The 18,340-nt window shown below is 44.3% G+C and overlaps 1 pseudogene; it reads right to left on the reverse strand.

Moving 5' to 3' along the window:
- Nucleotides 1-3,474: 3,474 nt before the first annotated feature.
- Nucleotides 3,475-11,825, reverse strand: LOC124013851 (annotated as a pseudogene).
- Nucleotides 11,826-18,340: the final 6,515 nt, after the last annotated feature.

Raw genomic sequence — 18,340 nt, forward strand, 5'->3', positions numbered from 1 at the left:
ACTCTGAGACAAAGAAGCCTACAACTAAGAAGGACATTGTGAACTCTGATGGACAACCAGAGATTGGATGGTATTCTTGGGGTCATGAGAGTTGCTGGGTTTGCGCAACGATATAGCGTTTTCCTTGATGGCCAAAAAACTACATTCTAGTCTCAGCTGACCAGAGTACCTTCTTCCATATGTTTGGGGAGTCTCCCACATGCCTTATGGCAAACACTAAATGTGGTTTCTTATTTTTTTCTTTAAGCAATGGCTTTTTTTCTGGCCACTCTTACGTAAAGCCCAGTTCTGTGGAGTGTACGGCTTAAACTGGTCCTATGGACAGATGCTCCAATCTCCACTGTGGAGCATTGCAGCTCCTTCAGGGTTATCTTTGGTCTCTTTGTTGCCTCTTGTCACGCCTTGGTCATTGTATCTTGTGTTTTTGTTATATGTTTGGGTAGGCCAGGGTGTGACATGGGTTTATATGTTGTATTTCGTTTTGGGGTTTGTATTAATTGGGAGTGTGTATTAGTAGGGGTGTGTCTAGTTAGGCTTGGCTGCCTGAGGCGATCCCTAATTGGAGTCAGCTGATTCTAGTTGTCTTGGATTGGGAACCGTATTTAGGTAGCTTGAGTGCGCGTTGTATTTCGTGGGTGATTGTACCTGTCTCTGTGTTAGTCACCAGATAGGCTGTATTAGTTTCACTCGTTTGTTGTTTTCGTATTTTCAGTTATTTCATGTACGGCTATTTTCTTCATTAAAAGTCATGAGTAACCTACACGCTGCATTTCGGTCTGACTCTCTTCAAACAGCAGACAAATATCATTACACCTCTCTGATTAATTCCCTCCTTGCCTGGTCTGTGAGTTTTGTTGGGCGGCCCTCTCTTGGCAGGTTTGTTGTGGTATGGATTTAATGGTGCTCCGTGGGATTTTCAAAGTTTCTGATATTTTTTTATAACCCAACTCTGATCTGTACTTCTCCACAACTTTGCCCTCGACCTGTTTGGAGAGCTCCTTGTTCTTCAATGTGCCGCTTGCTTGGTGGTGCCCCTTGTTTAGTGGTGTTGCAGAATCTGGGGCCTTTCAGAACAGGTGTATATATACTGAGATCACGTGACAGATCATGTAACACTTAGATTGCACACAGGTGGACTTTATTTACGTAGAATGTATGCACACATGACTGTAAGTCGCTTTGGATAAAAGCGTCTGCTAAATGGCATATATTATCATTATTATTATTATTTAACTAATTATGTGACTTCTGAAGGTAATTGGTTGCACCAAATCGTATTTATGGCCTTCATAATTATTAAATTATTAAATGCCATTTAGCAGACGCTTTTATCCAAAGCGACTTACAGTCATGTGTGCATACATTCTACGTATGGGTGGTCCCGGGAATTGAACCCACTACCCTGGCGTTACAAGCGCCATGCTCTACCAACTGAGCTACATAACAAATAACAAAGGCGGTGAATACATAGGCACACACCACTTTTCCGTTTTGAATTATTTGGACTATTTTGAATTATTTGGACTATTTTGTGTGTGTCCAATACATGAAATCCAAATAAAATTGATTTAAATTACAGGTTGTAAATGCAACAAAATAGGAGAAACACCAAGGGGGATGAATACTCTTGCAAGGCACTGTACATTTTGATAACAGCATGATCTACTATATAATGTTTCTATATCTAGAAAACACTCTACAAAAGACATGACTGTTCAGACTGTACACCCACTACGATGACCTGACAGTCAGTGGAACAGTGACAGGCAGACGTTCTATGGAAAAAAATGTAACATTACACACAGAACAGCACAAACTGTCTCTAACCAGAATTGAAAGACATTGAGACTGGTGTTTTGCAGGTACTATTTAAAGAAGCTACCAGTTGAGGACATGTGAGGGTCTGTTTCTCAAACTAGACACTAATATACTTGTCTTCTTGCTCAGTTGTGCACCAGGGCCTCCCACTCCTCTTTCTATTCTGGTTAGAGCCAGTTTGCACTATTCTGTGAAGGGAGTAGTACACAGCGTTGTACGAGATCTTCAGTCTCTTGGCAATTTTGCGCATGGAATAGCCTTCATTTCTCAGAACAAGAATAGACTGAAAGAGTTTCATAGGAAAATACTTTGTTTCTGGCCATTTTGAGCCTGAAACCGACAAATGCTGATGCTTCAGATATTCAACTAGTCTATAGAAGGCCAGTTTTATTGCTTCTTTAATCAGAACTACAGTTTTCAGCTGTGCTAACATGATTGCAAAACAGTTTCTAATGATCAAGTAGCCTTTTAAAATGATAAACTTGGATTAGCTAACACAACGTGCCATTGGAACACAGGAGCGATGGTTGCTGATAATGGGCCTCTGTACACCTATGTAGATATTCCATAAGAAAATCTGCCGTTTCCAGCTAGAGCAGTCATTTACAACATTAAAAAGGTCTAAACTGATAAATTTCTGATCAATTTGATGTTATTTTAATGGACAAAAAATGTGCATTTCTTTCAAAAACAAGGACATTTCTAAGTGACCCCAAACTTTTGAATGGTGGTGTATATTAACAAAATAAAGTATTTTGTTATATTTTCACCTGTCAGCATTAACAAGATTCCATCAGCAAACAGCATATGATTCAAGAAAATCTTCCCACAATTGTAGGTCCCAAGGTCCTCTTGCCAGGTGGCAGAAATGTTGAAATGTGTTTTTGCCAGCCAGCACAGAGAATCACCCATCATCAAATTCATTGTAGAATGGTACATCACTCTGGTGCTTTGAATATTTAGTAATGTATTGAAGCACCATGTCAGTGGTGAGTTTGTACCATACCATGTAGTTGATGTTCTCACTGGTCATGTGGCAATCAATAGTCACACTGCCTCCTTCTGGAAAGAAGCAGGCTGAACAATTATTTGTGTTTTAGATACTCCTGAATTATAATAATACATGTAACATGTTGAAAGCACATGCACCAAATATAGTAAGGACCTGTGAGGTATGTTTAACAGTTATAAGATTAGTAAATTGACCTAGATGTTACTTACAAGCTTTCCAGATGAAAAGAAAGATGAAGAGTTGGTCCATCTTGCTTGTTCCTTCAAGTGATGATATTGACCTGTGTGAAATGCAGTCTCTCTACAGAAGAGAAAGGAAACTTGTGTTTTCTTTCATTGGTTGATCTCCGGTACCATCTGATCTGGATGTTCAAATTTGATTGGCTCACGAATGCAACAAACGCTGTACATTCATGTTGTTGTACAGCTTGAACATGTGTTGCACAACTTCATCACATTGCAAGTTTGAATGACTATGTTAATAGCACTTTTTTTTAACTGAATGTGACTTGAATTTATTCTTTATAATACAAAAATACAGCTCATACTGTCTACAATACTATGTACTACAGCCGTCCACCTGAGGGCTTGTCCACCGGAACGTATAAGACATAACCACAAGCATCAATGGATCACTTCACTTCATCAGTTGTTCTTGCCGTTGTTGTCCATGGGAGTCATACCGTAGTTGTGACCTTGTTGGCCACATTTTATGACCCTGTCATCCTGTAGGGTTTCTAACACAAAGACACATCTACAGAAAACATGATAATTGTCTTTACTTAACCAGCAATATCTCACTTACAAAGTATTATCCAATGTATGGACAGATAAAAGCCCTCAAATGATATAAATATGAGGAGGCTCATCCTTCTTGTCCCAGATGATGATGATGCTTTACATCAGAGAGAGAGAGAGAGAGAGGTTCGGTAGGTCCTGTGCAGAAGCCCAACAGGCCTCACCAAAGTACATCTAGCTACAACCTCGTGTTTTGTTCATAGCAGAACAAAGCCTACCTTGAAATAGGTTGCTGTGACTACACACTCTAAATAATCACTCTACGAAGACAGCAAAGACTAGCCAACACTAAACTAAAACTCAGTTGAGTGTAATAGTAATATCTTGGATATCGATAAAGACGAGCTGTGAGGTGTGTGTCCCATGCAATAAGTAGGCAGATGTCTTAATAAAAACTTAACCATAGCCTGTCCTCATTCCATGGTAGTGGCTGTTGTGCAACTTTCACTATGAGTAGTTCTGTTGCAAATAATTTACCATAACATGATGCAGTACTGCTAGACTTCACATAATTAAGTAAACTTTGACCTACACATTTGTGTTGAGAAGTCCTTGTTGCACTAAAGGTCTGTTTCACACTAAGGTGTGTGAACAATACAGGGCCCTAAGGGACAAAGTGGAGAGTAGTGTGGGTGCAGGTCAGTCTTCCTGTGTTAAATGTCTATAAGAGGTTAGTTTCCATCAGTGGAAAGTTACTGCAACACTTCCACCTTCACCACAAGTGTTATGCAGGTGAATGAGGACCCAAAAGCGACTTGGCGAAAACAGAGTCTTTAATCCAGTAAAGGAAATCTGCAATACTCCTAGACAAATCGGAGCGGTAAATAAAGCATAAAAAACAATTCCACTCGTAATGACGAGAACAGACTGGAGACTCGATCATAAACTGTAGGTTGCCTCGGGAAGGCACTTGACCGTAGCAGACTCAGACACCTGCTCACCACGCAGCATCTGAGGGAAACACGACACGACAGGGTGATACAAAGACACAGCACGGTGAACAATATACAAGGATCCGACAGGACAGAAACGGAAAACAAGGGGAGAAATAGGGACTCTAATCAGGGGAAAAGATAGGGAACAGGAGTGGAAAGACTAAATGATTGATTAGGGGAATAGGAACAGCTGGGAGCAGGAACGGAACGATAGAGAGAAGAGAGAGAGGGAGGGAGAGAGAAAAAAGGGAACGAACCTAAAAAGACCAGCAGGGGGAAAACGAACAGAAGGGAAAGAAAAATGACAAGACAATATAAGACAAAACATGACAGTACCCCCCCCCCACTCACCGAGCGCCTCCTGGCGCACTCGAGGAGGAATCCTGGCGGCAACGGAGGAAATCATCAATCAGCGAACGGTCCAGCACGTCCCGAGACGGGACCCAACTCCTCTCCTCAGGACCGTAACCCTCCCAATCCACTAAGTATTGGTGACCCCGTCCCCGAGAACGCATGTCCATGATCCTACGTACCTTGTAAATAGGTGCGCTCTCGACAAGGACGGGAGGGGGAGGGAAGACGAACGGGGTGCGAAGAAAGGGCTTGACACAGGAGACATGGAAGACAGGATGGACGCGACGAAGATGTCGCGGAAGAAGCAGTCGCACAGCGACAGGATTGACGACCTGGGAGACACGGAACGGACCAATGAACCGCGGAGTCAACTTACGAGAAGCTGTCGTAAGAGGAAGGTTGCGAGTGGAAAGCCACACTCTCTGGCCGCAACAATACCTAGGACTCTTAATCCTACGTTTATTGGCGGCTCTCACAGTCTGTGCCCTGTAACGGCAAAGTGCAGACCTCACCCTCCTCCAGGTGCGCTCACAACGTTGGACAAACGCTTGAGCGGAGGGAACGCTGGACTCGGCAAGCTGGGATGAGAACAGAGGAGGCTGGTAACCCAGACTACTCTGAAACGGAGATAACCCGGTAGCAGACGAAGGAAGCGAGTTGTGAGCGTATTCTGCCCAGGGGAGCTGTTCTGCCCAAGACGCAGGGTTTCTGAAAGAAAGGCTGCGTAGTATGCGACCAATCGTCTGATTGGCCCTCTCTGCTTGACCGTTAGACTGGGGATGAAACCCGGAAGAGAGACTGACGGACGCACCAATCAAACGACAGAACTCCCTCCAAAACTGTGACGTGAATTGCGGGCCTCTGTCTGAAACGGCGTCTGACGGGAGGCCATGAATTCTGAACACATTCTCGATGATGATTTGTGCCGTCTCCTTAGCGGAAGGAAGTTTAGCGAGGGGAATGAAATGTGCCGCCTTAGAGAACCTATCGACAACCGTAAGAATCACAGTCTTCCCCGCAGACAAAGGCAGACCGGTAATGAAGTCTAGGGCGATGTGAGACCATGGTCGAGAAGGAATGGGAAGCGGTCTGAGACGACCGGCAGGAGGAGAGTTACCTGACTTAGTCTGCGCGCAGTCCGAACAAGCAGCCACGAAACGGCGCGTGTCACGCTCCTGAGTCGGCCACCAAAAGCGCTGGCGAATAGAAGCAAGAGTGCCTCGAACGCCGGGATGACCAGCTAACTTGGCAGAGTGAGCCCACTGAAGAACAGCCAGACGAGTAGAAACAGGAACGAAAAGAAGGTTACTAGGACAAGCGCGCGGCGACGCAGTGTGCGTGAGTGCTTGCTTAACCTGTCTTTCAATTCCCCAGACTGTCAACCCGACAACACGCCCATAAGGAAGAATCCCCTCGGGATCAGTAGATGCCACAGAAGAACTAAAAAGACTGGATAAGGCATCAGGCTTGGTGTTCTTGCTACCCGGACGGTAAGAAATCACAAACTCGAAACGAGCGAAAAACAACGCCCAACGAGCTTGACGAGCATTAAGTCGTTTGGCAGAACGGATGTACTCAAGGTTCTTATGGTCTGTCCAAACGACAAAGGAACGGTCGCCCCCTCCAACCACTGTCGCCATTCGCCTAGGGCTAAGCGGATGGCGAGCAGTTCGCGGTTACCCACATCATAGTTGCGTTCAGATGGCGACAGGCGATGAGAAAAATAAGCGCAAGGATGAACCTTATCGTCAGACTGGAAGCGCTGGGATAGAATGGCTCCCACGCCTACCTCTGAAGCGTCAACCTCGACAATGAATTGTCTAGTGACGTCAGGAGTAACGAGGATAGGAGCGGACGTAAAACGTTCTTTTAGAAGATCAAAAGCTCCCTGGGCGGAACCGGACCACTTAAAACACGTCTTGACAGAAGTAAGAGCTGTGAGAGGGGCAGCAACTTGACCGAAATTACGAATGAAACGCCGATAGAAATTAGCGAAACCTAGAAAGCGCTGCAACTCGACCCGTGACCTTGGAACGGGCCACTCACTGACAGCTTGGACCTTAGCGGAATCCATCTGAATGCCTTCAGCGGAAATAACGGAACCGAGAAAAGTAACGGAGGAGACATGAAAAGAGCACTTCTCAGCCTTCACGTAGAGACAATTCTCTAAAAGGCGCTGGAGAACACGTCGAACGTGCTGAACATGAATCTCGAGTGACGGTGAAAAAATCAGGATATCGTCAAGGTAGACAAAAACAAAGATGTTCAGCATGTCTCTCAGAACATCATTAACTAATGCCTGAAAAACAGCTGGCGCATTGGCGAGACCAAACGGCAGAACCCGGTACTCAAAATGCCCTAACGGAGTGTTAAACGCCGTTTTCCACTCGTCCCCCTCTCTGATGCGCACGAGATGGTAAGCGTTACGAAGGTCCAACTTAGTAAAGCACCTGGCTCCCTGCAGAATCTCGAAGGCTGATGACATAAGGGGAAGCGGATAACGATTCTTAACCGTTATGTCATTCAGCCTCGATAATCCACGCAGGGGCGCAGAGTACCGTCCTTTTTCTTAACAAAAAAAAACCCCGCCCCGGCCGGAGAGGAAGAAGGCACTATGGTACCGGCGTCAAGAGACACAGACAAATAATCCTCGAGAGCCTTACGTTCGGGAGCCGACAGAGAGTATAGTCTACCACGAGGAGGAGTGGTCCCCGGAAGGAGATCAATACTACAATCATACGACCGGTGAGGAGGAAGGGAGTTGGCTCGGGACCGACTGAAGACCGTGAGCAGATCATGATATTCCTCCGGCACTCCTGTCAAATCGCCAGGTTTCTCCTGAGAAGTAGGGACAGAAGAAACGGGAGGGATGGCAGACATTAAACACTTCACATGACAAGAAACGTTCCAGGATAGGATAGAATTACTAGACCAATTAATAGAAGGATTATGACATACTAGCCAGGGATGACCCAAAACAACAGGTGTAAAAGGTGAACGAAAAATCAAAAAATAAATAGTCTCACTGTGGTTACCAGATACTGTGAGGGTTAAAGGTAGTGTCTCAAATCTGATACTGGGAAGATGACTACCATCTAAGGCGAACATGGGCGTAGGCTTGTCTAACTGTCTGAAAGGAATGTCATGTTTCCGAGCCCATGCTTCGTCCATGAAACAACCCTCAGCCCCAGAGTCTATCAAGGCACTGCATGTAGCACCCAAACCGGTCCAGCGTAGATGGACCGACATAGTAGTACAGGATCTAGATGGAGAGACCTGAGTAGTAGCGCTCACCAGTAGCCCTCCGCTTACTGATGAGCTCTGGCTTTTACTGGACATGAATTGACAAAATGTCCAGCAAGTCCGCAATAGAGGCACAGGCGGTTGGTGATCCTCCGTTCCCTCTCCTTAGTCGAGATGCGAATACCTCCCAGCTGCATGGGCTCAGTCTCTGAGCCAGAGGAGGGAGATGGTTGCGATGCGGAGCAGGGAAACACCGTTGACGCGAGCTCTCTTCCACGAGCTTGGTGACGAAGATCTACCCGTCGTTCTATGCGGATGGCGAGAGCAATCAAAGAGTCCACACTGGAAGGAACCTCCCGGGAGAGAATCTCATCTTTAACCACTGCGTGGAGTCCCTCCAGAAAACGAGCGAGCAGCGCCGGCTCGTTCCAGTCACTAGAGGCAGCAAGAGTGCGAAACTCTATAGAGTAATCCGTTATGGATCGATCACCTTGGCATAGGGAAGCCAGGGCCCTAGAAGCCTCCCTACCAAAAACTGAACGGTCAAAAACCTGAATCATCTCCTCTTTAAAGTTCTGGTAATTGTTAGAACAATCAGCCCTTGCCTCCCAGATAGCTGTGCCCCACTCTCGAGCCCGGCCAGTAAGGAGTGATATGACGTAAGCAACCCGAGCTCTCTCTCTAGAGTATGTGTTGGGTTGGAGAGAGAACACAATATCACACTGGGTGAGAAAGGAGCGGCACTCCGTGGGCTGCCCGGAGTAACAAGGTGGGTTATTAACCCTAGGTTCCGGAGGCTCGGCAGACCAGGAAGTAACAGGTGGCACGAGACGAAGACTCTGGAACTGTCCAGAGAGGTCGGAAACCTGAGCGGCCAGGTTCTCCACGGCATGACGAGCAGCAGACAATTCCTGCTCGTGTCTGCCGAGCATGGCTCCTTGGATCTCGACGGCAGTGTTACGAGCGTCTGTAGTCGCTGGGTCCATTCTTTGGTCGGATCCTTCTGTTATGCAGGTGAATGAGGACCCAAAAGCGACTTGGCGAAAACAGAGTCTTTAATCCAGTAAAGGAAATCTGCAATACTCCTAGACAAATCGGAGCGGTAAATAAAGCATAAAAAACAATTCCACTCGTAATGACGAGAACAGACTGGAGACTCGATCATAAACTGTAGGTTGCCTCGGGAAGGCACTTGACCGTAGCAGACTCAGACACCTGCTCACCACGCAGCATCTGAGGGAAACACGACACGACAGGGCGATACAAAGACACAGCACGGTGAACAATATACAAGGATCCGACAGGACAGAAACGGAAAACAAGGGGAGAAATAGGGACTCTAATCAGGGGAAAAGATAGGGAACAGGAGTGGAAAGACTAAATGATTGATTAGGGGAATAGGAACAGCTGGGAGCAGGAACGGAACGATAGAGAGAAGAGAGAGAGGGAGGGAGAGAGAAAAAAGGGAACGAACCTAAAAAGACCAGCAGGGGGAAAACGAACAGAAGGGAAAGAAAAATGACAAGACAATATAAGACAAAACATGACAACAAGGCTTTGTAAACAGATCATAATGTCTGAGACAGTTAAGAGCATCCGTCTGTACAACGCGTCATATCATCATAGTATGCAGTGGGTTCAATTTATTCAAATTCAAACAGTTGGAAACCCTTTTTTTTCTTTACAGAATCAACTAGTTTATTGTTGCTAAAATGGGCACAACAAATACAATACAATTTATTTTTTAAACTGTCACTGTGCCCTTGGGCAAGGCACTTAACCCTAATTGCTCCAGGGGTGCTGTACAATGGTGACCCTGGCTGTGAACCCACTCTCTGCGGGTGTCTCAGGGGGAGTTGGGGTTAGCATAAAAATAAAATTTCCATTGCACACTTGTGTACCAAGACAAATATAAGCACCCCCCTAATTATTATTATTTAAAAAAATTGCTTGTCAGAGTAGCAATGCATTCCATTATTAAACTTTGAATAACAAAAAAGCTATGACCACTGTTTTCATCACATTTGACTGCGTACAAATTCATAGATAGTTCATGAAGCTAGAACTAGTTAATAAAGAGTTATCTAGTATAAAATTATAATTGGTTCATTCATCCAGTTCTACTGTCTGATCCCAGCATACACCACTGTCCCCATGTGACCTCTGTCTTCTAGACCTGTTCTTCTTGTTGCTCAGATTCAGAGCTACGTAATGGAGACTGTCTCCATCGTGGTCCTGTGAAGCACAAAATAGCATTATTGACAATACATTATTTTAAATGTAGATTTTTTTTACCCACAATAGGGAAGTTGGTTAATAACAGACTTTACGATAGACTTCAGACAATATAAAAGTATTTCTGCTTACCCCTACATCTGATCTGGTAACTGCAGGACCTCTGGTCTGTGAGACGAGTCCTAAAACGAATGACAAAAAAGATTAGGATACTTCTACTTCTTCCACTACTGAAACAGTAACAAATGGTGACATCAACGAATAGCAAGGGATAGTAACTTACCTCTGCACTGCACACATGTTGTGTTGTTCATCTTGTACATGATGCAAACCAGGACAATGATCAAGGTGAACGTGACACACAATACTACACCCAGGCAGGACACCAAGAGAAGAGGATCTGCTCTATGGTCTGTTGAAATTCAAACAGTAATAGAAGAAACCAGAATAGCAAGTAAATGTATGTTCTATACAGTAGATATAAACTAAAATAGAAGCTGTATCACCTACCGTCAATGTCCAACTTGGTCCCGTTCCCAAAGAGTATCTCCCCACATGAGGCCACAGCACAGTAGTAAGTCCCAGCATCAGAGAGGCTGAGGTTCCTCTTGGGGAGGTTGTAGACACAGCTCTGTGGAGGAGACCCAACATCAGGGCTCTTCTCACACTGATCACTCCAGTTTCCATGGGTGTAAATGATTCTTGGACGGGTTTCTCCTGAGCCATGTCTGAAGCAATAGACACTGTGTTCTCCTGCACAGGTCTCAGTGTGTATTGTACAGTTCAGAGTCACAGACCCTCCTGGCTGGACTGACTCAGACACAGACTGCTGGAGCACAGACATGCTGTTGGACTCTGAGTCTGAAAACAGAGAGAGAGACTAAAGTAAGACTAAGATGGTTTGGTGAAATACATAAAAGGCCATGTATTTATAACTAGCATTTGACGTAGCAGTCACACGAACATACCAATATACAGGGCCATACATTTTTAAAATTAAGAAGCAAATGTTTAGTTACCTTTGACAAATGAAACAGTTCTGTCACCAAATGTTTGCTCATAGATGGAATTAGTGGAACAATAGTATGTAGCTGAGTCCCCTGGCTCTGTCTTGGATATGGTCAAGTTACAGCTGTAGTCTCCTCTCCTCACACCCAAACGATTGGTCTCAGTAAAGTCCTTGATAAAGTTGTTGGAATCATAACTACCTTGGCCAACATCACAGGGGTTGGTTGGATTACGTTTGGTTTGCTAAAAGCACAAACTGTCAAAACAAACAAACAAAATGGATCAAAGACAAACACATGGATAAACCATTTCTACCCGTTACAGACAGAACATCCTACTTCCCCTATCATATTTAAACTACATACTGTAAATGTAGGAACTCAATTCAAATGTCTTACTCTTACCCAAGTTGATGTAAAACATAAATACTTCTCTATTCATCATTGTAACATTAGCCCCTTCTGCACTGTCTCGTGTGTGGGTCTGACAGTGGGACACTTTACATGCACACTATATATGATGGCACTTTACATGTACCATTCATGCAGTAGGAGGGAACACTGAAAGGATAGATTTTATTGGCTGACTACAATCTAAATGTGTCCTCTGGCTTACCATAATTTGAGTTTCCCGGGAATTACTTTTTAAGAAGACATTAAGCAATTATATTTTATTTATTTATTTAATCTGTTTAGTTAAGAACAAATTCATATTTTCAATGACGGCTTAGGAACAGTGGGTTAACTGCCTTGTTCAGAGGCAGAATGACAGATTTTTACCTTGTCAGCTCGGGGATTAACCGCCCCAATTCAGTTACTTGATCAAAGCAGTCAAATATTTGCTTGATACTCATACATAATTTTTGAGAGAAATTAAACATTTTGTGAAATTATTTCTCTTTTGATGTTTGGACAGGAAACCGTGAATGATCTCTGGTGCTGCTAATACCACCTATCCCAACCCAGACCAGCCCAAATGTTAAGGTAACCCATAATGTAAATTTACCCACCACTGCATTAAAGCTGCATTCATGGCTGTTGGTTTTCATCATAAGCCTCCACAAATAAATACTAATATTAGTTGTAAACACAATAGCATTCAATAATATATGTTGGCATAATTGCAAACCTTTTGTTTGTTACCAATATTTTTTTTTCATGAAGGAAGAGTTGACAAAACTATTGAGACACTCAATCTTTATCTGCACTTTGTCCTCTTGTAATATGCTTTAGGTTTGTTAAATGTTTTCAACACGAGACCCAAATGATAAATTGACTGTCCTCCCAATGACCCGAATCGTCCCCCAATGACCCAAAGTAAGCAGAAGAGTATGTGATTATAGATGTATTCTCATAATTCAGGACCCATAGTTCAAGAAAACCTGCACAGTTTAGGGTTTGGAAAATTATTTTAGCTTGTTGTATATATTCTTGACATGCTTTGCACATCTAAATGAATGGTAGGGGTCTGGTGTTTACCGTCCAGATGAACAGATGAAGAGAGAGAGGTGTGTAAATACCACCCATGCCCTTAAATCACCCAGGCATTTACTCTTCCACACACACACAGAGAGAGAGAGAGAGAGAGAGAGAGAGAGAGAGAGAGAGAGAGAGAGAGAGAGAGAGAGAGAGAGAGAGAGAGAGAGAGAGAGAGCAAAAGAGAATGAAAGAGAGAGCATAAAGGACATTTCAGCCCACAGTGTCAGTCTATGAGAAGCCCAGTGATGTTCACCTCAGCAGGTCTCGCTCTACACTGAGCTGCTCCTTCCTGTCACTCACACCACAGGAAGAGATGCGTACCCTCACTGGCCCCTCCTCTACTTCAGACCTCAATCATATTCTCCTTATAAGGTGCTTCTCGGAATAGGGGGCTGTGATCAGTGCAAAGTCAGGACAGGAAATTCTAAGGGAAGAAAAACATAATGATAAAGGCTATTTTGGCTAAACTCTTTATTTGTCTTTAGAAGTGATCAATATAATTGTCTACTGCTGGGTACTTTGCCATTCAGGGTCACCCTATAAAAAAATTAACACATCTCTAACACACAACAGAGACCTTGTCACGAATACCACCAAAGCTGGCTCCCCTTCCTGTTCGGGTGGTGCTCGGCGGTCGTCGTCGCCGGTCTACTAGCTGCCACCGATCCCTTTTTCCTTTTTGTTTGTTTTTGTCTAATTGTTTTCACCTGTTCCTTGTTGGGGTTTTGGGATGGGTGTTATTTAAGTTAGTTTAGCCCGCTGGTGTTTGTGCGGGCTTGTGGTTATTCTACGTTAGTGGTGTTTGTGTTCTTTTGGGTTTTCGCTGTCCGGTATTTTGGTAACAGTGGGTTTGGGTTTTGTTGCACCTGTGTTTTGGGCTTCACCCATGTTTGTCCCTGTTACTGTGCTTGAGGACATCAAAGCGTTTTTTCCCGTCTACCTTCTGCTCTCTGCGTCTGACTCCACACCCATCACTATCCCGACGTTACAGTACTAAGTTAATGTTGAGGCAAATGTTTGTGCATCATTTTTTGTCATAAATTTAATTTACGAAAATCTCTCTTTAGCAAGTTAGCTGACTAGCCAACATTAGCCAGCTAGCTTGCTAGTGTTATGACATAAGAATGAATTTGTAATTTGTGTTGTTTAATGTTTTAGGGACTCCTGTGAAAACTAGCAAACCAGGCTGTCGTCTTGTGAAACAGTGGATATAAAGAATATAGCTTGCTAAAGCATTTACTGCAAATTGAAAGTACAATTGTGTTAGCTTGCCTTGCTTATATTTGCCATGCAATACAGCTGAAGGAACATTGCTAGCTAACTATTTATTTGCTTATTGTGTAGTGGAGGATGAAAATAACTGTATACCTACAGTATGTAGCCAATCTGTGTATGGACCCTAAACTTTTGTTATGAATATTAGTTCAGAACCTATCTATGAACCTCAGCTATTATAGTTGGTTTATCGACTTCACGTCTAAATGGGGACTCCTGTGAAAACCAGTTTGAAGCATATGGATTGAGTAGAATATAATAACTTTATTGTGCCAAGGATGCAAGTCCTATATACATGTACTGTAGTTATTACCACGCATAAGTTCCCCACATTGTAGCTTGTACATTGAATATATTCACTGATCGTGTATTATTCCTTGGCAAATAAATGTCTCTGTGAGACATTCTTTTTCAGTCATATCCAATACCAGGTGTATCAAACTCCATTCTTTGAATGATGCAGTGTCTGCATGTATGTATTACAATTATACACTTCAACAGTGTTTACCACTCCTGCTCCTGGGACATCAATGATTACACATTGTAACTATGCAATTGACTAGAAACAAGATTTAAGTAAAGACTGATTTGTAATTCATATATACATAAATACACCTATGCATATCTAACTCCCTTCATCTGCATTAATCTGTGGACACAGTACAGGTGTAGTATTCCAATAAGATACTTAGTTTCAACCAGTGGAGAATGCGAAATGCTTAATTGAAAGTTCATTATCAAGGTGTCATAAATACATAACATATGCATTATAAATATTATATTTGTAATATTCTATTATAAATACAAGTTCAATCTGTACTTCAATGCACCTATGGTGTGCATTATAAAGAGGAAGAAAAGAGGTGGGGAGAAAGGTGTAAAAGACAGAAAAGGAAAGAGGTAAAACAGAGGAGCAGGGAAGACAGCATAAGATTAATGAATTACAGTGCTACCCTAATATTCTCTCAGTTCATCACAATTACATAGAGTCCCTTGCGGTGTCTCCTAACCAGCCTTGGGCTCCCAGTCGGCCCGAAGGTTATTTTAACTTCTCTTGGTTAGGGGGCAGTATTTTTACGTCCGGATGAAAAGTGTGCCCAAAGTAAACTGCCTGTTAGTCAGACCCAGAAGTTAGGAAATGTATATAATTGGTCGATTTGGATAGAAAACACTCTACAGATTCTAAAACTGTTAAAATGATGTCTATGAGTATAACAGAACTAATATGGCAGGCGAAACCCCGAGGACAAACCATCCCCCTCCAAAAAATTCAGCCTACCACTATTTTCAATTGCTATCACTTTTATTATAAGGCCAAGTCCTGCCAGATTGCAGTTCCTAGGGCTTCCACTTGATGTCAAAAGTCTTCAGACAGAGTTTCAGGCTGGTTTTTGGAAAAATTAGGCAGAAATTGTAGTTTTTCTAGGTGGCTCCCATTTTGGCTGTAGTATTTCCAAGCGCGTGGAAGAGAACGCGTTCTTTGATATGTTTCTCCGGTAAAGACCTATCTATTAACCTATGAAAAAAATTCTATATTCTTTGGTATTTGTCTCCGGTAAAGACCTATCTATGAATACATTTTATCGCTTATTTTATGTATTAGGGTACCTAAGGTTTGATTATAAACAATGTGTCAGGATTTGGCCAGGGTTGTTCCGGTTTTTGGTCACTAGATGCCCCCATTGTGCCTTTTGACCTTTTGTTTTCCCTTGATCCCCATTATTATTTGCACCTGTGCCTCGTTTCCCCTGATTGTATTTAAACCCTTTGTTTTCCTCTGTTCTTTGCTCTGTGTTTGTATGTTAGCACCCAGCCCTAGTACTCTGAGAACTCTTGTTGATCCCGGTGGACTCTCTTGTGGAATTCTGTTTTTTTTGTTCTTGTTTGTTTGTTTTTTTGAGTATCTTTTGAGGCTTTTTGTGCTTTATCTTCCACCTTGTGGATTTACTTTTTTTGTCTTGGAGGATTACCTTTGTTCTTGTAGGATTCCTTTTGAGGTTGTGGAGCTACATGTTTTCCTGAAGAACTTCACTTTTTACTTCATTAAATACACCGTCTCAAGTACTGCTGTGTCTGCCTCATCTTCTGGGTTCTGCCGACTATTCGTGGCTCAGTTGGTTAAGTGACTGTTTCTCACTCCGGAGACCTGGGTTCGTAACTGGGTCCTGACAGAAACACAGAGCGAAAAATGAACCCAGAGGCAGCCAGTTCCCAGGACCTTGTTGCCATGCTGTCCCACCACCAGGAGACTGTCCAACGCCACGTAGCCGCCATGGTTCAGCAAGAGGCCTTAATGGCTAGACATTCTCCTCTTCTGTCGGAGATGCTGACTTCCATAAAGCAGATATCTGATCGACTTACCCCGGCAACAGTTCCCGTCCCAGTACCTCAGATTCACGTACCCATGGCAGTTAACCCTCTGGCTGAACCTCGTCTTCCACCTCCCCAACAGTTCTCAGGTGATCCAAGTGCTTGTAAAGGGTTTCTCACCCAATGTTCTCTCTCCTTCGAGCTGCAACCCTCGCTGTTCCCCACCGACCGGTCTAAGATCGCATATATCATCACCCTGCTGTTGGAAAAAGCCCTGGCCTGGGCTACTGCTGTGTGGGATGCCCATAGTTCCTGCTGTGCCAGCTACTCTGCCTTTGCTGAGGAATTCAAACGAGTGTTTCAGGGCCCAAGCAGTGGTCCTGACTCGCTGGCTCCACCGGAACACATGCAGATTGGACGCATCTCCCAGGCTGAGAGAGACCGCCGGATGAGGGAGCGACGCTGTCTATATTGCGGCAAACCGGGCCATTTCCGTTCCACGTGTCCCGGACTCCAGGGAAACGCTCTGTCCCGTACAGACCGGGGGGGAACTGTAACGGGAAACATAACCTCCTCCCATCCGCTCATTCCAGTCACCCTTTCCTGGGACAACCACAAGCTTCACCTTTAAGCCTTGGTAGACTCTGGAGCCGCAGGTAACTTCATGGATGGTGTCTGGGCGAAGGAGAATGGCGTTCCCTCTGAACCTCTAAGTGACCCCATGAGGGTTACTTCATTGGATGGAAGCCCTTTGGGATCTGGACTTGTCACTCATGTCACTACCTCCTTGCGACTTTCAGTTTCACAACACCAGAATTGATGAACTTTCATTTGATCTCCTGTTCCGAGTTCCCTCTCGTCCTTGGATACCCCTGGCTTCACAGCCATAACCCTCACATCGACTGGTCTGTGGGCACTATCAAGCAGTGGGGTCCTACGTGCCAAGCTACTTGTATTTTCCCGAATTCCCCGAGTTCTACTCCTGAGTCTTTAGAATCCATCGACCTGACCCGAGTTCCCGAGTGTTACCATGACCTCAAACTGGTATTTAGCAAACAGAGGGCCACCATGCTACCACCCCATAGACCTTATGATTGCCCCATCGAACTGTTTCCGGGCACTTGCCCTCCCAGGGGTCGGATCTTTTCCCTATCTCCACCCGAACAAGCTGCTATGGATACCTACATCAAGGACGCTCTGGAAGCAGCCCTCATGCGTCCATCCACCTCCCCGGCGGGGGCAGGGTTTTTGTTTGTGGCCAAGAAAGACGGTGGATTACGTCCTTGCATCGACTACCGGGGACTCAATGCCATAACCGTCCGTAACCGTTACCCGCTACCCCTTATGGCCACAGCCTTTGAGCTGCTCCAGGAAGCAGTTGTTTTCACTAAGCTTGACCTGCGGAACGCATACCATCTTGTGCGGATCAGACCTGGTGACGAGTGGAAGACCGCTTTCAACACGACTACTGGTCACTATGAATACTTGGTGATGCCCTTCGGCCTGACCAACGCCCCAGCGGTGTTCCAAGCGCTCATAAACGATGTGCTTAGGGATATGCTTAACATATTTGTGTTCGTTTACTTGGATGACATCCTCATCTTTTCGAGCTCTCTTCAAGAACACACTAAGCATGTCAGACAAGTACTCAAACGCCTCCTAGACAGCCATCTGTACGTTAAGCCGGAAAAATGTGAATTCCATTCATCCCGAGTACAATTCCTGGGATTTGTAGTGGAACCCGGTCGAGTCCAAATGGACCCCAGGAAGGTAGGGGCGGTAGCGGATTGGCCCACCCCCAAATCCGTTAAGAAAGTTCAGCGTCTCCTGGGCTTCACTAACTTTTACCGCAAGTTCATCAAGAACTTCAGCTTG

The sequence above is a fragment of the Oncorhynchus gorbuscha genome, linkage group LG25 (genome assembly GCF_021184085.1).
Source record: "Oncorhynchus gorbuscha isolate QuinsamMale2020 ecotype Even-year linkage group LG25, OgorEven_v1.0, whole genome shotgun sequence".
In the NCBI taxonomy this organism is placed as follows: Eukaryota; Metazoa; Chordata; class Actinopteri; order Salmoniformes; family Salmonidae; genus Oncorhynchus; species Oncorhynchus gorbuscha.